This window comes from Sus scrofa, chromosome 1 (genome assembly GCF_054392235.1).
Source record: "Sus scrofa isolate SSC_HxYL_T2T_F1_AM1 chromosome 1, Sscrofa_HxYL_maternal_Yorkshire_Landrace_v2.0, whole genome shotgun sequence".
In the NCBI taxonomy this organism is placed as follows: domain Eukaryota; kingdom Metazoa; phylum Chordata; class Mammalia; order Artiodactyla; family Suidae; genus Sus; species Sus scrofa.
The window spans coordinates 89,615,176-89,638,314 of NC_139383.1; positions in this window are offsets into that span (position 1 = coordinate 89,615,176).

Genomic DNA, 23,139 nt, shown 5'->3' on the forward strand with positions numbered 1-23,139 from the left:
GAGCGGTCCAAGAAATAGCAAAAAGACAAAAAAAAAAAAAAAAAAAATTCACTGTAGTGAGTCATTTTTTCACTGAAGTCATTAGCAAACTTGTCAAATTAAAAATATGTCTAGTGTTGATAAATATCTTAGGTAAGTGATAAAGTTGCCAACTTTGATGTTTTATTGTGTTTGGTATATATCTTTAAGAATTCCTTGTGAAAATGTGATTACTGACTTAGAGTAAGTCTACAAAAATTCATTTTAGAACTTTCCCTAACATCACATAAATTCCTAGGCTCATTAACTTCATTATAAAATCAACCAAGTCAAAAGTTAATAAGTACTTCAAACCTTTGAGATTTTAACCACTTTCCATTTTATGGAAATAAAGAGTAACACTTTATAATACATGGCTATAAATTCTAAGTGAAATGCAATTTAACTCAAACTGATAAATCCAATTTGGGATATATTTTAATGATAATTGGTAATTACATCTAATTCCTAATAACTATATAAATTATTTTATAGACGAAATGTTCTATGTGAAAGTTGCATATTTCAATATCACTAAGAAGCCAGAATGCAAACCAATAAATTATACTTTGTGATTTTATTATATTTTTTCATTTCTTTAATCTACAAGCTTCTAGGCTGCAACTGTGGCCTTAACATCTTTCCATCACTGAATTTTTGGGATTTTTTTCTTAAATAATCTTACGTGGATAGGCTTAATTCTCTATATTTTCTACTCTGTATATATTTCCCTTTACACACAATATCCTACTTTGATATAACATTTTGGCCTCTACTTCAATAATTCAAAGACAAAAGTTTTAATTTCCCTAGTCTTTTCCTAGACCCTGAATTTATTGTTTACCTATTCTATTTAGTACTTGATAGGCAATAACAAAATGTACGTATTTGTGGGAGAAAGAAGAATGCCTAAGAAAATCGTTTTTCAAACTAAGCTAGATTCAGAAACATATTCTAAAATGGAATTCATCCTAGCAAATAACATCCAGGTCCTAAAGCTTAAACCTTAAGGAGTAAAAGGGACAACTAAGTTTCAACTAGTCACTCAAGCACCATGGCTTTCTAGTGGCAGCAAGGGACACACCTGTCCTCTCCCATTGGTTAGTTTTGGTCTTCGCAATAATCACTGAGAAGTCCTGTAAGTCAAACCTGAATTTTTTTATGATTATGTATGAGTAATTTTATTAAATCATATATTTGAAATAAAGTCCTTCTGATATGCCCTTTTTATGAAAACATATTCCTATTGCCCAATGAGTTGCTAATATCTCTCTAATCTCTTAAATCTTTATTCATGTTGTAGATTTTGTTGAAATTAATGAACCATGTGAATTTCATCAAATGGTACAAGTGCAACATGATATAAAACATATTTCTTCAGATTTCTTTCCCTTTCATAGCTCTTTGCTATATCACACCCCAGACTTTCAAGTTCAACTTTTCTATTCCTCTCTCAACTACCAAGCACTGGAATTTTGATTTTCATAATATTTAATATTGAATACACAGAGCCAAAAATAAGAATATTTTACTAGAAAAATATAAATCAAACAATGGCAAAATCTTTTATTTAAATAATTTTGAATATTTAAAATGTAATACTTGTGGTACTTTTGAGAAATGACCAATAACAGCATTTTTCACGCTATATTTGATTATATTGATGGTAATTGCCTTGCTAATTTATAAGAGAGAAAGACACAATCAATAATTAATTCATTTGACTTATGGTGTATCTACTATATATTCACCTATAACCAATGTTGGTAGATATAATATTGATATTGGTCCAAAACGATATCTCTAAATTTTTCTAGAAAGATGAGAAAGTGCCAATAATAATTTATTTTATGATTTCAATAGGTTTAATATACCACTTTTTTAACTTTAAAAAAAGTTCTAGCTTAGTTCTTATTTCCACCCCAATTGTCACTCTCAGTTACGTGTTTATAGATTTGCTGAAAATATAGAAAAAATATTTTATGTATTTCTATTTTCAACATATTTTAAAATTCTTCAAATAATAGCTTTTTAATGAATTCTGAAAATTTATATGCCAAAGTTTTTTCTTAGTATACTTTATATTCATGAATTTTTAAATTGTATTTACCATTTTAACATTTAAGCAAATTTAAAGATTGAATTACAGTGCATTTTTATTATTATTTTAAAACATATCTGCAATTTTACTACACCTAGACTTAGATAGTTCTACACAATATTATGCTAATGAAGACAAGCAAACAAATGTACAGCCGCCTGCTCCTTTACTGTTTCCTGAGGTCTCAGCATTTGAGCCGGTAACTAGTAAGATTACATATTGCCCACACCTTATGTGCGCTCCTCTTTATGTTCATCGTTTAATTCTGTTTTGTGTATATTTCCCCTAGATCATGACATTTCAATTCTGTCTGACTTCTAAAGGCTTACTTCAGCAGATGTTCCATAGGGAGCTAGAAGAAGTTTGCCTGGTAGTTTGGTTTCTGGAATTTTAATCAAATGCTCAGTCATGTGAAGCCACAGGGAGTTTCTGTTTGGGTTATAAATTTCACACAGAAATGCTGTATGGTGCAAAAAAATCTAAAATTCGGTTTTCTAAAGTGTTAGAAAATCAGTTTAAACAGTAAAAATTAAAAAAAAAAAAACCCTGTAATCTCAATTAAGTTGGGAGATCAGAAGAGGAGCTCTCATGCCCTGAATAGCAGAGCCCAATGGGAAGAAGAAAGACCCCTCTTCTTTCCTGGCAAGGACTCAGCCTGTGAAAAGCCAAGGACTCTTGGTTTACTATAGTCCTCCCAACTTCCTCTTCCCTCTTTAAAAACATTCTCCTTCCCATGCTGTGCAGGGACTTGTAAGGGGCTCACCATGTTTGCAGACCTTGAATTGCAATTCTTTGCAGATCCCGAATAAACCCATCTTTCCTGGAGAAATATATGACATTTTATTTATTTTCATGTTAGCAATGTGGTGGCCTGTATGGAGGCCAGAAAAGACCTCAGATGGTTCCAGGGCTAGTGAGCAAACAGATACAGTACCACACTGTGCCCCATGTCATTCACTGTTTTCTTGCAGACATTGGGGTTTGAAAGTACATATTTCTCCTGGATCCAAGCTCATGCCCTCTTTGCATTTGAAGCTCTCCATATTTTACTTAGCATGTATTTTAATATTTTGTCTTTCTGGTTAAGGTCTTGTTTCATATGCAATATTTGTTTGGAACTTCAGCTTCATTTTGAAATCTGACTGTTTCAACCAAAGCTGGCTTAAATACCTTGATTCATTTCTTCAGGAATAGCGGCTGCTTCTCTGAAACTGCATAATTTTTCATACTTCAGTCTATTCCTCTGGAAGGGGCTTATCTCATAAAACTGGCTGAAAAAGTCTTCAGCCTGCCTCCTTCAGGATCAAGCTGTTTCCTTAGAATTGGCTGGTATTCAGGCTTGCAAGCTGCTTAAAATAGACCCTTTTCTACTATAAGCTGTTTGAGCTGTCAAAAAAAAATCATCCTTTTACCCTAGAGAAAAACTTCTAAGAAATGAAGTCCCAGTAATATTTATGTTATATTTATAAATAACATAATAGGTTGTCCCACCTACAGGGACCTCTGGCTGATTTTATGTTTAAAAAAAAAAAAAAAAAAACTGAACTGGTCTGACCAAAGACAATTTAGAATGATAATGGTCACCATGGAGAATTTTCTAAATCCCCAAAATTAATTTTCTTAAAACCAAATCAGACTACTATAACTCAAAAAATTCCAGAATTGAATGGAATATTTGATCGATATTTGCAGTGGTTCCCAACATTATCAAAAATCTAAAATTGCCTCTTTGAAAAATAAGATTTTGGAGTTCCCGTCGTGGTGCAGTGGTTAACGAATCCGACTAGGAACCATGAGGTTGTGGGTTCGGTCCCTGCCCTTACTCAGTGGGTTAACAATCCAGCGTTGCTGTGAGCTGTGGTGTAGGTTGCAGACGCGGCTCGGATCCTGCATTGCTGTGGCTCTGGCGTAGGCCGGTGGCTACAGCTCCGATTCAACCCCTAGCCTGGGAACCTCCATATGCCGTGGGAGTGGCCCAAGAAATAGCAACAACAACAACAACAAAAAAAGACAAAAAGACCAAAAAAAAAAAAAAAGAAAGAAAGAAAAAAGAAAGAAAAATAAGATTTTTAAGATTACCTGAAGCAGGAACACTTTTTTTTTTTTTTGTCTTTTTAGGTCTGTACCCATGGCATATGGAAGTTCCCAGGCTAGGGGTCAAATCAGCATTGCAGCTGCTGGCCTATGCTTCAGCTCATGGAAATGCTGGATCCTTAACTCACTGAGCAAGGGCAGGGATTAAACCCCCATCCCCATGGATACTAGTTGGGTTTGAGCCACAGCAGGAACTCCAAGGCAAACAATTTTAAAAAGATAAAATGTCTCCTAAAGCCTCTGTTTCTTCTTCTGGTGGCTTTTTTGTCTCAGGCTCCATATCTAGCACTATCTTCCTCCTTCTATTCTACACAGCCTATGCCTCCTCTATACTCTTGATCCCTTCATACTAATTTTTTTACTGAACTTCTTTTCTCTGAAACACTCACCACTACTATTTTCCCTGACTTTGTCAGAACCTGTCCCTTTAAAATTGTCTTGTAAGAATCCAGATGATAAACCTCTAGTTTCTCATATTCCTTGATTCAGCCTGAACAATGGGCCATAATCAAAAGATTTTCCCAAAGTAACTGAAGCCCCTCAGAGATTTGCTGAGTAATTTAATATAGTCATTAAAATTTATCAATCTGGATTGTCTGACTTATATCAGCTAGTTCATACGCTTGTCAGTGAAGACTAGGCCCAGCATTGGATGAAAACTGCTAATTGGTTGTAATTCTAAAAATTCTCTAGAATTATAACCAGAACAACCTGCTTAGCCTCAAGCAATCACTGGATGACTTCACTGAACAATTCCTATGGCTCTTCCAAAATCCATTGCTTTAGACAAAATTTAGGCTCATGAACAAAAATCTGATGAACCAACATATTTATGATTATTTCAATTGACTTCAGATTGTTTTTAAAGAAAATTGGGATCGTCCTGCAGATGTTGATTCCTCTGGTAGCTTGTAACTCTGCATTTATTATTGGACTGAAGAAAGATCTCTCCCTTCTAGTAAAAAGGATCAGAATGAAATGAGAAATCATGTCCACCCCAGATATGACAGACCAGTTCTCTCTCACCACAAAAGAAGACTGAAATTCTTAATCTTCAGTTTCAACAAATGCAATCTCCTACACAAAACCGAAACACTTTTAGTTTCTTCTATTTCTACAGAAATCCAGGACATTGGAAAAGAAATTGTTATAAATATAAGCACTTTAGGCACATTCATCTTTCTAACCAGGCTTTCCAAAATTCTCCCAATTTCCATTGATAGGCTCCAAGGAACTACAGGGCTCTTCCCAATCCTCCCTATTGTTTGGCTTGGAGTAATATTTCTCCACATTGGTGATGAATCTCTCCTAGTTCTAATTGCCACTGGAGCTGCAGTCTTAGTACTCAACCTCACTACTATAAAATAGCTTCTACCTTGGAGTACTAAAATGGTTCAAATAATGGGGTAATGAACTCAAAGAGGTTCCTGTGTCTGAGTCTATTTCCTTTTGTTTAGGACCTTTGAGACACATACACCCTTTTCTCCTTAGTTCCTCTGCTCCTACCCATTTATTAGGCTGAGATTTCCTAGAGAATTATCATCCTGGAATTTCTTTCTCCCAAAAGGGAAAAAAAAAAAAAAAAAAAAAAAAAAAAACTTCTAAAATTTGACAGTAGACATCAAAGCAACCAATCCAGTGAATTCAGTTACCCTTTGACACTTTTATTTGTTCAGTTTCTGAAAGTACTCAGCAGATTCTGAAAACACTATCTGTTCCTGTTGAATCAGCAGCTACTTTCTTTATGGGCAAAATCTCTAACTAATGTTGGCAAAATTCATATCATGCTCCCCATTAAAATTCATATGGACCCAGAGTTCTCTTGTGGTTCGGCAGGTTAAGGTTGTGGCACAGTCACTGCTGTGGCTTGGGTCATTGCTGTAGCATGGACTTGATTCCTGGACTGGGAACTTCCACATGTCAAGAGCATGGCAGAGAGAAAGTAAGAAAGAAAGAAAGAAAGAGGAAGAGAGAGAGAGAGGGAGGGAGGGAGGGAGGAAATTCAAATAGACCTTTGAATCCTCTTCCCCCGATTAATTAATATACCATTAGTAAAGAAACTCTTCAAGGCATAAAACTCATAATAGCAGAGTACCAGGCTCAATGCCTTATTGTGCCTGTACTAGCTCCTGTAACACTTCCATTTTACCAGTGAGGATATCTAAGGGCTGAGGGTGGAGAGGTTTGTCCAGGACTTCAGAGCAGTAAATATTGATATCCCTATTGTTCCTAGTCCTTATAGGCTATTAACATTCATTTCCACCAAAGTCAAATTTACTACAAGTGATCTATGCAGTATATTCTTTAGGATTCCAGTTGATGAAGCTAGCCAACACCTTTCTGCCTTCACTTGGGAGGAAAAGAATTCATCTGGACAGTAATGCCTCAGGGTTTTATTGAGAGTCCTTCTTATTTCTTGCAAATCCTGAAGGCTGACTGGGATAATATATGATTCCCTGAGGGTTTTATTTATTTATTTATTTATTTATTTATTTGCAATATGTGGATGATGTATTTCTTTACTCTCCTTCTAGAGCATCCTCACAGAAAAAAAAAAAAAAATACTTTTAGCCTTATAGGTCAAAAAGGAAAAAAGTGAAGTTTGGCCAAGCCCCAGCTTTGATATTTAGGATACCTGATATCAGAACAAGGGCTACACATAGGTGCAAATAGACTTCATGCTGTCCTAAATTTACCAAACCCCAACACTAAGCACCAACTGTGAGGTTTTCTCAGGCTAGCTGGTTACCACCAAAACTGGGTTCCAGATTTCTCTCCAATGGCCAAATTTCTATATGTTTTACTCAATAATAACAACCCCAACCCAATTTAATGGGGTGAAATGGATGACATGGCCTTCAAGGACTTAAAGGAGACTGTGATGAACCCATCTGACTTTGGGCATCCCTGACTATCAGATTCCCTTTTTTCTTTTTGGATATGAAATGGAAGGTAATGCCCTTGAGGTATTCTTTTAAAAATATAAGGACCACCATTGATCCATAGGTATTATTGCCAGCAACTAACCCTGTGGCAAAGGGATTGCATTAATGCCATTAGGGCCACTGGTCTTTTTACTAAAGAAACTGAGAAAATAATCATAGCATCCCTTTAACCATGTATGAACCTCATGCACATACATTCTCATCACACTCAACATTTATCAGGCAGCTGCCTCCCCTCCTATGAAGTCCTTTTTTTTAACCACTCCTCACATAAATTTTGTTGTTTGTAATAATAACCTTAATCTGGCTATTTTTCTCCTTTCTGTCACAGATAGTGTCCCTCATGACTGCCTAATTCTGGTGGACCACCTCCTGACTCCTTGTGATGAACTACAGAAAATTGCTTTGAGTAATATTGACTTCTCATGGTTCATTGGTTGTTCTTATTTAAAAGGTGACAACGGCAAATATTGTTCTGACTATGCTATTGTAATTACTTTTACTGCTGTTGAGACAGTATCTTTACCTCTGGCTATCTCAGGATAAATTATATGGTTTTCCCCAGACTTGTACTTTAGCTAAGGACTAGCTGCCAATATTTATACTGAGAGTAGGTGTGTTTTTTTGGAGTAGCTAATTGTTTTTCAATATTTTGAAAACAATATATCTCCTTATTTCCAATGGAAATAAAATTTCAAATGGCTCCTATGTTCAGGAATTACTGGATGCAATACTTTCACCTGCTATTTTAGATTATTTTTAATATTAAGATTTAAGGGTATTCTAACCTTGACTCTCTGGATGCTAAGGATACTCAGCCTTGCTAATATTTCTACAAGGCCTGCTGCACTCAATGTGACCAACAGCAACCAAGCCTCTGTCAAGGTCCAAAAGGATATCTCCTCTGATGATAAAAAAGAAATGTGTTAGAGAAGCCTAACAATTGGTCTCAGATAAAGAAAACTCAGGATTGGAAATTCAAAAATTCTTGGTTTGATAAAAAGAGAATGCTCGGAATTCCCGTCGTGGCGCAGTGGTTAACTAGGAACCATGAGGTTGCGGGTTAGATCCCTGCCCTTGCTCAGTGGATTAAGAATCCAGCGTTGCCTTGAGCTGTGGTGTAGGTTGCAGACGAGGATCGGATCCTGCATTGCTGTGGCTCTGGCGTAGGCCGGTGGCTACAGCTCCGATTAGACCCCTAGCCTGGGAACCTCTATATGCCACGGGAGTGGCCCAAGAAATGGCAAAAAGACCAAAAAAAAAAAAAAAATTTAATTAAAAAAAAAAGAGGGAATGCTCTGGCTTGAATCAAGTGATACCCAAGTTGTAATGAAGACTCTAAACAAAACTCACATTTCTCACTATTGAACACCCATTAAACCAAGAATATGAGTCTTCTTGAATCAATGTTCATGAAGAAACAATAATGTCTGCAAAAAAATGCCTACCTTACTTGCCCCCATTTTTTGAAGCAGAAGAAGTACTGTCTGAAATACGAGTACAGCTACTGGACATTTTAAAACTGCCTAATGGACCTGCTTTAAGTAACTTAAATTGCTTTAATTATTATTTTCACCAGGATTATAAAAACATAATTACTATGAAGATAGCATTTGTATTATATAGACAACCAGACATTTCAATATACATGATATATTTTTAAAAAGTCAAAAAAGAGAATTTCCATGATATGATGTCTTAATAGCCGTGTTCTAGATCAAAAATAAAAATGATCTTTTGAATGTTGACTTGTAGAATCATTCACCAGTTTTCACCAGTGAAAGAGTCAAATTGAAAATAAAACTGCCATGTTCCAAGTGTAAATTCAGCCAGGATAGGCTAAAGTTTTTTATTTTTTGTTTTTTTGTTTTCCAACATGGGATCTGAGCCACATTGAAGATAAGCTAAGTTACGCTTCAGAAATAAACGCTCCCAAATTTTCAGCCTAATGCTTCATATCCAATGCAGATCTCTAAAAGGGCTGTACTCATTGTATTTATTCACAGATCCAAAGTGATACAAGCTTTGTAACAACATATACTTCCATGATTTCTGAAGCAGGAGAAAGTGTTGCAAATAACTCACTACTTTTTAAAGTAAACTTCCATGCAGAAGTGACTTATGACACTTTTGCTCAACATGTCATTGAGGAAGGCAAGTTAGATGACTATGCTTAATTCGAAACCAATGATGAACAACAATCCTACAGTATTTATGAAAGGAGATCAAAAAGGCTATATATGACCACTGTAAGAGTAAAGTAGGCCAATAAAGAACAGAAAACTAGAGCGTGTGTTAAACTTTGGGAGCAAGCAGACGCAGATCAGAGGTTACCAAAATGATGGTGGATGTGGAAACAGGCAGTCAGCTTTGGTTCACTGGAGAGATGATTCCAACTATTCCACTGTAGGAAGATGGCTATTAAGACCATAGCTGGGCCCAAAAAACCTTGTTGCCTCTGATTCTCATGCCAGTATTAACTTGAAAGTATTACTGGGTCATGAGGGCTCAAAACACAGCTACAAATGGCCCATGTGTAGGACTCAGTATTAACTACATTGGTAAATATTTGCTGGTTTCACATAGATTTCATTTTCTTTTCCTTTGTTCAAGAATGAAAAATCTCTTTGTTTTGTTATTAGGAATATGTCTTTTCCTCTCATAGAAAGGAACTGAGTAATTAACTAGAGTTTTAATTGCAGGCCTGAGACCTCATCCAGCCCACAGCATCCTTGGGTTTTGCTTTCCCAGTGGTTGCCACCCCTCACTCCTGGAGACCATGAAACAGCAGCAGACAAAGATCTGTGGATTAACCAGAGATTCTTGTCCGAACCTCTGAACATTAATGGAAATACATTGATATCTATCTTGTATTTACCCATCTATATATCTATGTATCAACATAAACATGTGTTACTATTTTTTCATAGGAGTGAATAGATACAGATTTGTTTTTATCACAAATAAGATACTGTTTTATCTATTATAGTGGGCATGAACAGAAATGAAATAAATGCTAGAATTTGTTCTCTATGAACTGGGTAAAAACTGCAACCGTACCACTGCTGAGAGCTCAAGGCTGTTTATAGATCCAGCCTTCATATTCACAGTATCTCTAAATTGTTCTAATCCTGCTCTTTCTTACTTCGAATCATCCTGACATTCACAGTCGTCTCTAATAACTATTGAATTTAACTGAATTCAAGACTGATGAGAAGCATGGATCCTCGCATAGAGCACAGCCTTATTTTGTAACCTCTCCAGATCCCAGGGCCATTAGACAAGAGAATTTAACTTCTTTCCATGTTATCCCTGATAACTACATGCTCAGACTAGACTATAATAAGACTTTACTTCTTCAACCAAAAGGGTATGTTAGCCAAATTGGGGGTGGGGGGGCAAATATGAGCAGCACTGGACTCCAGGCTAGGGAATCACATACTGGCAGGATACTCTGGGTCAGCATTATTAAAAATAAATACATCCTGTGGCTCTATCACTTAAGTTCCAATGAAGTATTCAAGATTGAATTGGCTATTACTCTAAGTCTCCTTTTTCTTTTAAAATTCTGATCAAATTCTTTTACAAAGTACCTAATGCCTTAAGCTATAGTAAAGAATAAAATTTAAAAAATTAAAAAATTAAAAAAAAACAGCCGTAAGCATGGGTCTCCGTGCCCCAGCCCGGAACAGTGTTTTAGAATTTCCACTGTATTTGTAAAATAAATAAATAAGCTAGCTCTCTCCCTAAAAAAAAAAAAAGAAAAAAAAAGAATAAAATAGCAGAACCTCTTACAGAATATTGATTTTATTCTCAGTAATCTTTAATTTGCCAATTTTACACTATCCCTAATTTTTACTATTTTCCTATGAAAAACACATTTTAGAGATTTAAAAAAACTGACAGGGAACATGAGCCCTTTTGGAGAATATATTAAAAGAAAAAAAAAAAAAAAAAAGCCCCTTTACTCAGTAAAAATGAAGAAAGCACATTTGATTTGCACCTCATAGGAAAACTCTATTTTTATAACACTTAATAATAAGTAGCTTAGAGGGATATTATTTCCAAATAAATAACTTTGTCCATAAGAATGCAACTAAATTGAGAGGAACAAACAATGTTAATGTTTGTTAAGCTCCATGTTAAACAAAATTAAGTAGATCTCAAATAAAAAATATGTTTGCTAAATTCAGTGTCTTAACTAAGGCAAATATAATTTTAAAGTACTCTTATTTGAATATGAATTGGAATTTGCAATTTCCCACTGGCAGCAGTGGACTATTAATCAGTGTATTGTATGTTCCTTGATTTTTCTAAAAGGAGGAAAAACAAATGAATGAGGTCCTACCAGGGTAAAGGGGGATGGAAAAGTCCCCTTATCTATCTGAGACTATATATGATATGACTCTATTAGCATTTCAATGCAGATGTCTACAGTACTGATATTAACAAAGGGGCCATAATACCCCTGTTATGGTACTGTCAACTAAAAAAATACAACATGAAAGTTGAGAGTTAAGTTTTATTTGGGGTGAAATTAGGACTTAAACCTGGGAGACAGCATCTCAGATAACACTAAGAAACCACTCCAAGGAGGTGAGGTGGGAGTGCTGGGATATATGAGTTTTGCAACAAAGAGAAGGTAGTAGGAACAAAAGATTTACAGATAACCAGATTTATAGAAAACCAGTTTCTATGGGAAGATGTAAATGTCTGGGCTTACTGGAATCACTCCTATCAAATGCACCTCAGCTGTGGGCCAACCTTTGTTTCTTCCCTGAGTTCCCTCAGGGCTCATTGGCCCACACTTGGGAGTGGCTCTAATCACCAATGACCATGACATCTTTGTTTTGTCCACTAACTATACCCCAGGAGGCAGTATTTCAGATAGCTCTGAAATGCTGCCCTAAAGAGGAAAGGGGAAATATCAAGATACAAAGTCATAAAGGTGAAGAGGAAGGTGCATGCAGCCATGCACACATTTTACAGAAAGTTTGCTGCTGGTCTCATGAAAGTTGCTACTAGTCACAGACATCAGTCATCATTGAAAGATTTTAGTGTTTTTCTAGATATGAAGAGATGCAAGAATTTGGATCATAAAATCTTCTCCTAAAAGTACCTATCTGAAGCCCTGTTCTTCCAGTTTTCCTACATGCCTCACTCCTAGTCTCCTTCATGAGCTCCACTCAGGGGGTGCTGCAGGTTGGCAGCTGCAGTGGCTCAAGTTTTACTCCATGTAAAGGCTGATGGCAAGTTCCAAACTTTTGTTCACAGTACCCTTGTAAAGTTTAAGTTAGACCAATTAAGAAAGGGGCAAGTTCAGTACCTGTAAATAGGAAGCATCCCAAATCCAGTAACTTATGACAAAGGCGGTGGCTCATACCAGAAAGCTCATCCAATCATTTTCTTCTCCCCTCGTTCCTGCCCAAATTCAATGAATCATGGCATTTTCACCTACCATTAATTACTTTTTAAGTTTGTTGAGTAGCCTTTGAATTTACTCATTGCTCTCCGCTCATACTGCAACTACTTTATTCCAAACCTCATTTTTCACCAGATTTACTCTCCATAAATATTTATTGAATATTTCCCCTTTCCCCAAATCTACCCTAGGTCAATCCTCAATCAAATTTTATTCCTGGTCCTAATGTTACCACTTCTGTCTGAAATGGCTTTCTTTTTATCAATTCTATGAAAACCTAGTAGTTTATCAACATCCTGTTCAGAAAGCTTCCTTTATTAATCTTTCCCCTTCAGAATGAAAGAAATCTGCTCTTTAATTTATCTAATTAAGCATGATGTTTATACCTTTCTTATGGCAATTTTATGACAACTATCTTCTAATAGACTAAGTTCTGTGAGAACAGAATCTCTGAAATGATCATCCTTATATGCTTCCAAGAGCCTAGAACAATTTCTTCTATATAATTTAAGGTTAATACTCATTTGTTTTGATATTGTTGATTTCTTAACTTTTTTTATGGCTGCACCAGGGCATATGGAAATTCCCATGCTAGGGTTCAAATTGGAGCTGCAGCTGAAGCCTATGCTGCCGCTGCAGAAACACTGAATCCAGGCAGCTTCTGTGACCTATACCACAATTTAAGGCCATGTCAGATCCTTAACCCACTGAGTGAAGTCAGGGATTAAACCCATATCCTAGGAGAGATTTTGTTGAATTCTTAACCTGCTGAGCCACAACAGGAACCCCCAATGCTGTTGATATTTTAACAACTTGTAATATTGCCCAAGGCAAGGATAATATGAAAATTGAAGAGATTTGAGAGCAGATTTCCAGGCCATATATCAGTATAGGAAATCAAAAGCCCTGGGGATGCGGCTTGATTAGGTGGTTCCCACTCATCCTGTATGTGGACAGGCAAGCCAAAGTAGGTACATATCCATTTCCTAACACTAACAATATCAAACTTGCATTGACACTAGGAAGCACTGTATATATCTGGTTCTTTAGAAATTTCCTTATTTTTCTTCAGCCTAACAAATGTACTTTTATAAAATTGTCTTTACTCAAGTCCTTCTTTAAACTATAAAATCTAATACTGGTTTTCCTTTCATCAATAAAGGTAAAAGATTTAAACAATAGCCAAAAAAATCCAATATTATTTTATTGTTCCTACTGACCTTTTTACAAACATTATATTTTGTAATCTGTCCATTTAATATATATTTACAATTTTCATTTTTTCTTTTGATTTTTCAGCTATTTTATGTTCAGCCTTGTTCATAATCATCATGATATCATAATTCAGTGTTATCACTGGCTTCTCAATGAAAAGGCCATCTTCAGTTAAAAACACTTTTTATCTACTTTTCTAACAAGAGCATTTTTTTCAATCATTTGATAATTCACAGTTTTTCTCATACTTGTAGTTATTTCCTGACCAAATCATCTATTCTCAGTCTGCCAAAATGGTGGCATTATTTTCTTTCATGGATGTGATAGCATATAAGCCCCTGTATAAAAAAAAAAAAAATCACCTAGTGAGAAAATATCCAGTTTTCTCTCTTTTCCTTTTTCAAAAGTTATAAGCACTAGCACACCACTGATACAATTCAATCCAAAGTACTTGACAGAAAAAACATGATCAATAATGAAAGCAATATGAGCAAAAAAAAAAAAAACCTCAAATCAAAAAGAAATATGTTGATCTCATCTGATAAGGCTCAAGTGTAATGAATCAACAGTAAATAACTAATGTTTGTGAGGAAAAACTTCCCTTTTGATAATTGTATAATAATCTATAATCATTAGCATGTATTTAAAACCTGTTTTGTATCAGTTGCTTTATAAAATTACATATTTTTTTTTCAATTTACAGTAACCCTACCAGAGGAGATTGACCAAGATGACAGAGTAGAGATACTGAGCTCACCTCTTCTCACAGCACCCTCAAGTCACAACTGGGTGCAGAACAGCCATCAGTGAAAAAGACCAGAGACTATCATAATAGATCTGCTACAACTAAAGACAGGAAGAAGGAAACACATGAGATGGGGGGAGGGTGAACTCACAAAATAGTCAAATCCCATACCCTGGGTGGGTGACCATAAATAGGAGAACAATTACAATTGCCGAGGTTCTCCCCAAGGAGTGAAAGCTCTCAGCCCCATGATGGGCTGCACCAGAAAGACCAGACTCTGGAGCACTGGCTTTGAAGGCCCATGTGGCTTATTTTTGTGAGTTCCAGAAGGCTAGGGGAAACAGAGGTTCCACTCTTAAGCTGCGTTAGAAAACTCCACAATTGCACTAAATACATTTGCATATAATTTCAGGTAGGGAGAGATTTCTGGACTCCCAAAAGCCTACCCATGGATCCAGCATAAAGAAACCTGACAAGGGAGACTAGATGAAGCCTTGTTCCTGTCTGATCATCACACTAAGGGAACTGCATTTGTCTGTCCTACCCAATAAAGAAATACAGCTCTATGCAGGCTCAAAATAATCATAAGAGCAGTGACAGGGCTAAGATAATAATCTATGGCATTTTTCACACAGAAGAAATAAATTTAGGCAAGAAAAGGATTTGAGGAGTTCCAGTCATAGCTCCATGGAAACAAATCTGACTGGCACCCATGAGGATGCAGGTTTGATCCCTGGCCTTGCTCATGGATAAAGGATCCAACATTGCCATGAGCTGTAGTGTAGGTCGCAGACGCAGCTCAGATCTGGCATTGCTGTGGCTGTGGTAGAGGCCAGCAGGTGTCGCTCCAATTCATCACCTAGCCTAGGAACCTCCATATGCCACAGGTGTGTCCCTAAAAAAAAAAAAAAAAAAAAAAAAAAAAAAAAAAAAAAAGGAAAGAAAGAAAGAAAAAAAGAAAAAAGAAAAGGAGTTGAAGTATCAATGTAGAATTTTCCACAAAAATACTAGCAAAAGACTTCTTTTAAAAGTTGACCATGTGGGGAGTTCCCATTGTGGCTTAGCTGGTTAAAAACCTTACTAGTAACCAAGAGGATGTAGCTTCAATGTCTGGTCTTGTTCAGTGGGTTAAGGATCAGGTGTTACCACGAGCTCCAAGGTAGATCTCAGACATGGCTTGCATCCCACTTGTTGTGACTATGGTGTAGGCCAGCAACTGTAGCTCTGATTCGACCCCTAGCCTGGGAACTTCCATATCCCACAGGTGTGGCCCTAAAAAGAAAAAAAGTTTACATTGTTATGAAAGAATATAAAAAATGTTATCTAATATGTAAAATTGGGTAGAAAAAGAGAAAGTCTTCAGGTCATTATGCACCATTACTGAGAATATTCAAAGTTCAACTTAAATAAATATAAGAAGAAAACAACATCCCAAAATAGTAATTTAACAAACTGCAAGTCCATTATCTTAGCATTTATATTTTGTAATTTGATAGAAGCTAGAAGAGCAACAGGAACATTTGGGGAGCATGAGAAAGCCTTATAGATGACTCTTGCCTTCAGTTCAAAAGAGTTAAAGAGGCTCTGGAAAAAAAAAATTTAAATTAAGATATAGTGAATATGAATGTTGGAAAACAAGTTAAACCTGTGCATGAATCCTATCCACAACATTCCTAACAATTGGTCATCCTACTATTTGAATGTTTCCCTATATTTGAAAACTGAACATGGCAGCATATTCTATTTTCCAGGAAGTTCTCATGGTTAAAATGTTACTCTTACATTGAGCTAACAGTCGTTTCCACATAACTTCTATACATTGGTCCTGAGCCTTTCCTCTGGAGCCACAAATATATCTCCATTTTAGATCTTTTAAGTCATTTTCTTTCTAGGCTAACCTCTTTCCGATCTCCCATTTATTTTTCATAAATTAAAATTGTCAGTACCTTCCCCATTCTATGAACTTCAATTTGAAGGTGCCCATTTTATTATTTATTTATTTATTTATTTATTTATTTACTTACTTACTTATTTGTCTTTTTAGGGCTGCACCTACGTCATATAGAGGTTCCCAAGCCACAGGTTGAATTGGAGCTGTAGCTGCTGGCCTAGACCACAGCCACAGCAATACCAGATTTGAGCTGCATCTGCAACCTATACCACAGCTCATGTCACCACCAGATCCTTAACCTACTGAACAAGGCCAGGGATTGAACCTGCATCCTCACGGATACTAGTCAGATTTGTTTCTGCTGAGCCACGATGGGAATTCCTGCAGATGCCCATTTTAAAGTGAGTTCTAAACTCACACAGTTTATCAGGAATAATCTAGCCACAGAAGCAAAAAGAAAAATTAACCTAAAAGTAAATCCATTAAAGGAAAAAGAAAAAGTAAGCACATAATTGTAGCTTAATAAATATTTATTAATTAAACTGTTTCTTCATATTTATTCTATAGGCAAGATTTTCCCATAGAAATGAAGTTACATTTTCTCTGTCCTAAATATTAGCAATGGCATTTTAAAAAGTTAAATATCTCAATTTCATCTCATTAGGTACAGAATGGCTTTGCAGTATATAGAGATCATTTTAGATCCTGATTCTGTCACTCAATATATTTGTTATACTTCCAACTTCATGCTGTCTGAAAAATTAGCAAGAATTACTTACATGTCAATGTTTAAAGCAGTGATGAAAATATTAAATTCAACAGCATACTGAGAAGCTACCAAGGCCTATTTCCTGCAGTCTAAGATATAATTGTAGGATCCTTCAGGTATAGCCATTTTGCTGATTGAGAATTCACTTAATTCATCATCAGATGTCACACATATCTTTTCCATGAGATAAATAATTTTTAAAATTGTCAAATTGTTACTCACATCCAAATTTGCCATAGTATTTTTCCTACCACTTAAGTAACTATAAAATGAAAAGAAAAGTGTTCCATCAAAGTGTCCCTCATTGGTAAATCCATGCCAACAAATAGGGAATTTCTCGCTAAATACTTGTATCTATTTTTTTAATTTATCTTCAATGGCGACATTCAAAGCCTCTTGGACTAAATTGTCCTCTCTTTCTGATAGCATCTCCAGGTCTCCAGTACATCTGTATTGAAAAATCAAGGTACACTGAAAAAGTACTTTATTACTTTTTTACACTGTAAAAGTGCTTTCCTACTTATAAGTAAACCAAAAATATATTTTCGTCTTTTGTATTCCCTCTAGAGTGTTGCCTTGGGGAGGGGACTTATTGAAACTGATATCGGGGAGGTTAGTCTTATTTGGTCAAATACCTTTTCATACTCACATGTACCATAGCAGACTGCAATAGAAATAAAGCTTAGGAAGACAGAATTCTGTAAGTGACATTGATTACCTGTTTTATATGCATGGGTAGAATCCACCCCAGTACAACATTCATATTAAATAACCCTTGAAAAATCCTATAACTGTGGATTCCTTAAAGGTGACAAAATACATTATTTGAAATGATTTATCCTGCTGTCAATAGTCAGAATTACATATCATTTATCAAGCGTCTATAGAACATATAATACAGGGATAAGGACACCAAGTTTCAGCAATGCTTCTCAATGGTATTGCTTATAGCTTCTAAAAATTCAGAGAAAAGAAATAGCCTGTTCCACAATAACTGTTTTTAATTTGCTAATCCCAAAGACCTCTTTCCTAGTGCTATCTTTTTTTGCATTCAGGTCCTTTATTATTAATTTCTATTTGTCATATATCAAAGTACATTCTTCAAGAACTAACTTTTCATCAACTGATCAAATCACTCATCCATTTATCTGATATTTATCAACCATTTGCTCTTGCTAGACATTGTGTGAAGCTCTAAGTGCAATGATAGGGGGAAAAATTAACGTCTCCTACTCACCAAGGCTATGACCTATTGAGCGTTTATCTTTTACACTCATCGGAGATAATGACAAGTGTCATGAAGAAATAATAGGATAAAGGACCAGACAATAAGGATGAGAGTGGAGTTTTCTATCTAGATTGCAAGACTACTCTGCAGAGATGGCATTAGAGCTGAGAATTGAATGAAAAGACAGAGTCAACATACTCATGTTAATTTGGGGAAAGAAGTGTCCAGTCAAAGGGAAGCACAAATGAAAAACTTTGAGTTTGACATTTTCTGAAAGAAGGAAAGAGATGATCCATTAAGAGCATATTGGAAAGGAAACTAAGCAATAGGAGGCATCCAGATCAGGAAAGGTCCTATAGACCATGTTAAGAGTATGTTACTTTATATATTTGAGTCATATCATATAACATGATTGTATTGTAGAATAGAGTGTTAAGCAGAAAAGTAATATGAACTGACCAATGATAGACTGTGATTTATTTTATTTTATTTTATTTTTTATATTTTATATTTTATCTTTTTAGAGCTGTGCCCATGGCATATGGACATTCCCAGGCTAGGGATGGAACTGGATCTGCAGCCACTGGCCTATGCCACAGCGACAGCAATACAGGATCCAAGCTGCATCCACAAACTACACCACAGCTCATGGCAATGCTGGATACTTAACCCACTGAGGGAGTCCAGGGAACGAACCTGCATTCTCTTGGATGCTAGTCAGATTCATTTCTCCTGAGCCACAATGGAAGCTCTCGCTGTGATTTATTAAAAGACAATTATTAAGGTAGTATGGAGAATGCCCAATAGATACATGCAAGAAGGCTTAAAATCTTGATGATTATAGAACAATGGAGAGAAAGGGTCCAATTTTGGTATATTTTTCTGAAGGAGGTGCTAACAAATGACATACAGAATATGAGGAAAATAGAAGATTCAATAATGCCTCCTAAGAACTTGATCTAAGTTACTTCCTCATAGAGGTTGCCTCCTAAATATTTGACCTAAGTTACTTTGTCAGAGATGTTACAATTATTGAAACAGTGGATATTGATGTTTGAAGGTTTAGGTAAGGAATCAAAAGTCCTATTTTGGCTCTAGATGCATTTAATATATCTGGCATATATTTCAAATAAAATTTGAGATCAAGAGAAGATATTAAGCTTGAACATATACATTTGAGAAACACCAACACACAAATAATACTTTAGCCACAGGATTACATGAGATGAGGTAGAAAGAGCATTTCTATAGAGTACAGAAATTGGGAAGCTCAAAATTCAGAAGACAAAAGAGGAGGAAACAGAAGAACAAGAAGATGAGTCGCAGTCAAGTAAGAAGAAACCCACAGAGCATGGTGCTCCAAAGGCACAGAGATGACAGTGTTTCAGGAAGAGCAAGGACCAGTGATAAAGCTGCTGAGAGGCTAAGTAAAATCAGAGCTGATAATTGGGCAGGGAGTAAATGGACATCGGAGGTGGTCTTGATGGAGGTTGTTTCAACAGAGTGAGAGAAAAAGGATTAGAAAGTAATGGGTTATGAAGAGTTCAGTTGGTAAGGGGTGGAGGCAGTAAGAAGTGATGCTGTAACTGATTTGTTCCAAAAAATTCTGTCCTTGAAAATGGGACCCTCTGTAGGTGCCAGTACATCAGTACTTTCTGTATATCATTCATCTGGTGGATTAAAGAAGAGGAATTTTAAAATATGACTATTCAGTAAGAGTAACTTCCTGGTGAGAATCTTAAATGAAAATTAATGTGAATTGTCCAGAAATATATTATGTACATGCAGTATTTACAATATATATTACATATATAATATATATTTACATTTATGTGTTGTTTACTTGAAATAAAAACAAATATTCTCTAGATTATATATTTCAAATGTGGTAGTACTCAACCTGCATTTCAGTCCACACTAATATAATTAGGTCAGTTCATAAGCCACAAGTTATTTAATTTTGTTAAGAATGTCTTAGTTCACACTGTCATGTTACCACCACTTACCAAATACACTCACGTTACTTCCACATAAAAATGTTTTTTGTCTAAAATTAGATGAATGATGAAATTCTGAGACTCTCGATCTGCTACAACTAACTTCACTAATTGTTAAATCTCACGATATATATAAAAGTACACAACATAGTTGATCAACTACTGAGAAAGTCTTTTGGAATCTAAATCTATCAGAAGGTTTTTCCTCATTTATCAACTCAATAACTACTGAAAATACTATTAAGAACAAAGTGCTGCAAATAAATTTCGGATATTAGGTAATAATGGCTAACATTAACACTTCTTAATAGTAAATAACAGTCACTATTTTTAAGTATTTAGATGCTTAATCCTCACAGCAACCCTCTAGAGTTATTAGCTCCATTTTAAGGATAAGGGGTACAACATTTAAGTAACTTGCCTTAAGTCACAGAAACAGATATTGTGACTATAGATCTTGAGGTCTGTACTCCCCCATTTCTATTGTTTGAATACTTTCTTAAGGGGAAAAAGAGAAAAGTGACGTCAGTAAGATGGCAGAGTAGGAAGCCCTGGGCCCTCCTTCCCCACTTAAACACACCAATTAAGCAACCTCCAGAGTAAACTGAGATTTAATCTCCAAATGAACTAGGAAACAGAAAGGAGAGTGAGTTAGGTAGCATAATGAAAAGATAGGGTTTAAATGAAAGTTCTCATGAGAAATGAAATGTATGACCCACTCCTGTCCCTCTACCACTTTCAGAATGCCAAGAACCATGTTTATCTGATATTCACTTCCCCTCTACACTATAACTCCATCTCATGCAGGCAATCAGAATATTCTTGTCAGAGGAAATTAAGCTATCCTGAGAAATACCTATAAATATTGACCTCCAGGTCTTCCCAATCAAAAACTGGCATTCCTTCACCAAGGACGAGTTATGCCTGCTCTCCAAGCCCTGCCAGTAAACACAGAGCTGGCCATCGGCTTGTTAGTGTCTTGATCCTAAAGCTTAATAATGGCCAAGACTCACCAGACATTTGGGAAAGGCATATGAAAGCAGGGGAGGAGGAGTGTGTGGAGAGAGAAGAAGGAAGAGGAAGACAGACAAAGAGAGAAGAAACCCACAAGAAAAAGACAATAGAAGAAAAAAAGACATTAAGAGTATAAGTATAGATTTGTACTAAAAAGAAACATTAGAAGAAAACAAACTATCAAAAACTATGGTAACTAAAAAAATACTAAAAATTCAAAAAAAAATATATATATAAATAAATGATAAAAAAATTGGAATGTATAATAGCAGAAACCCTCCAAAAGGCAGCAGGAAGATCAAGATTTTTAAAATGGGAAAGAAAAGAGAACATTTACAGAATGTAAAGCATTAAACCAATATGAATTTCAGTATAGAAATAGAACGGGAACACAGACAAGAACATAAAACTAATATTTTCTCAAACTGAACATCCTCTACACTCTAACACCTACCTAAATACTCCAACTGTTGAAAAAAACCTTAAAAAATGCATAAAACATTATCATAAAATTTCAAAAAAAAAAAAAAAAGAAAGCCCTTAAAAGCTTCCCAAGAGAGGAGCAAAGTCACAGAGAGAAATAAAAGATGCCAGTTTCATCCAACATTTCAAAACCAACCTTAGAAACTAGAAGACAGTGAAGTCATGCTTTCAAAATTGTGAGTGAATATGAGATTCAGTGCAGATCTCTTCCCCTATTTAAACTATGAGTAAAATGACAGTAAATGCTGGAGAGGCTGTAGAAAAAAGAGAACCCACCTACATTATTGATGGGAATATAAACTGGTGCAATGACTATGGAGAGCAGTATGGAGGGCCTTTAAAAAACTAAAAATAGAACTACCATATGATCCAGCAACTATACTCCTGGGCATCTAACCAGAGAAAACCATAATTTATAAACATACATGCACCTCAATGTTCAGTGCAGCACTATTCGCAATAACCAAGACATGGAAGCAACCTAAATGTCCATAAACAGATTGGATAAAGATGTGGTACATAGATACAATGGAATTTTATCCAAACATAAAAAGCATGAAATAATACCATTTGCAGAACATAGACAGACCTAGTTATTATCATAACAAGTGAAGTAAGTCAGAAAAAGACAAATATCATATGAGACCACTAATACGTGGAATCTAACAGAAGTGATACAGTAGAACTTAGAAATGGACTCAAAGATTTTGAAACTCAACATATTTACCAAAGGGGAAACATGGGGAGGTATTAATTAAGAGGTTGGAATTGACATATACACACAATTATATGTAAAATAGATGGATAACAATGACCTACTGTATAGCATAGGAAAATTTATTCAATACTGTATAGTAACCTATATGAGAAAAGAAACCTGAAAGGGAATGGACATATGTATATGGATAACTGATTCACTTTGCTGTAGGCCTGAAATTAACACAGCTTTGTAAGTCAACTATATTCCAATAAAATTTAAAGAAATAAACTATCATTAAAGTGAGTAGATAATATAAAGACTTTTTTATTATGCAAATCCTTATATATTTACTTCCCCTGGGCCCCTTCTCAGTAGACTACTGGTTAAAAAATTGTGCCGCCATGAAAAGAGCAAATAAGAATGTGAAAAACTAACATAGGAGTAAAATGGCAAGAATTCCCAAGACAAATGTTAGGCAACTGACAAAAAAGAACTCCTTTAGGCTGGAAGAGGAGGT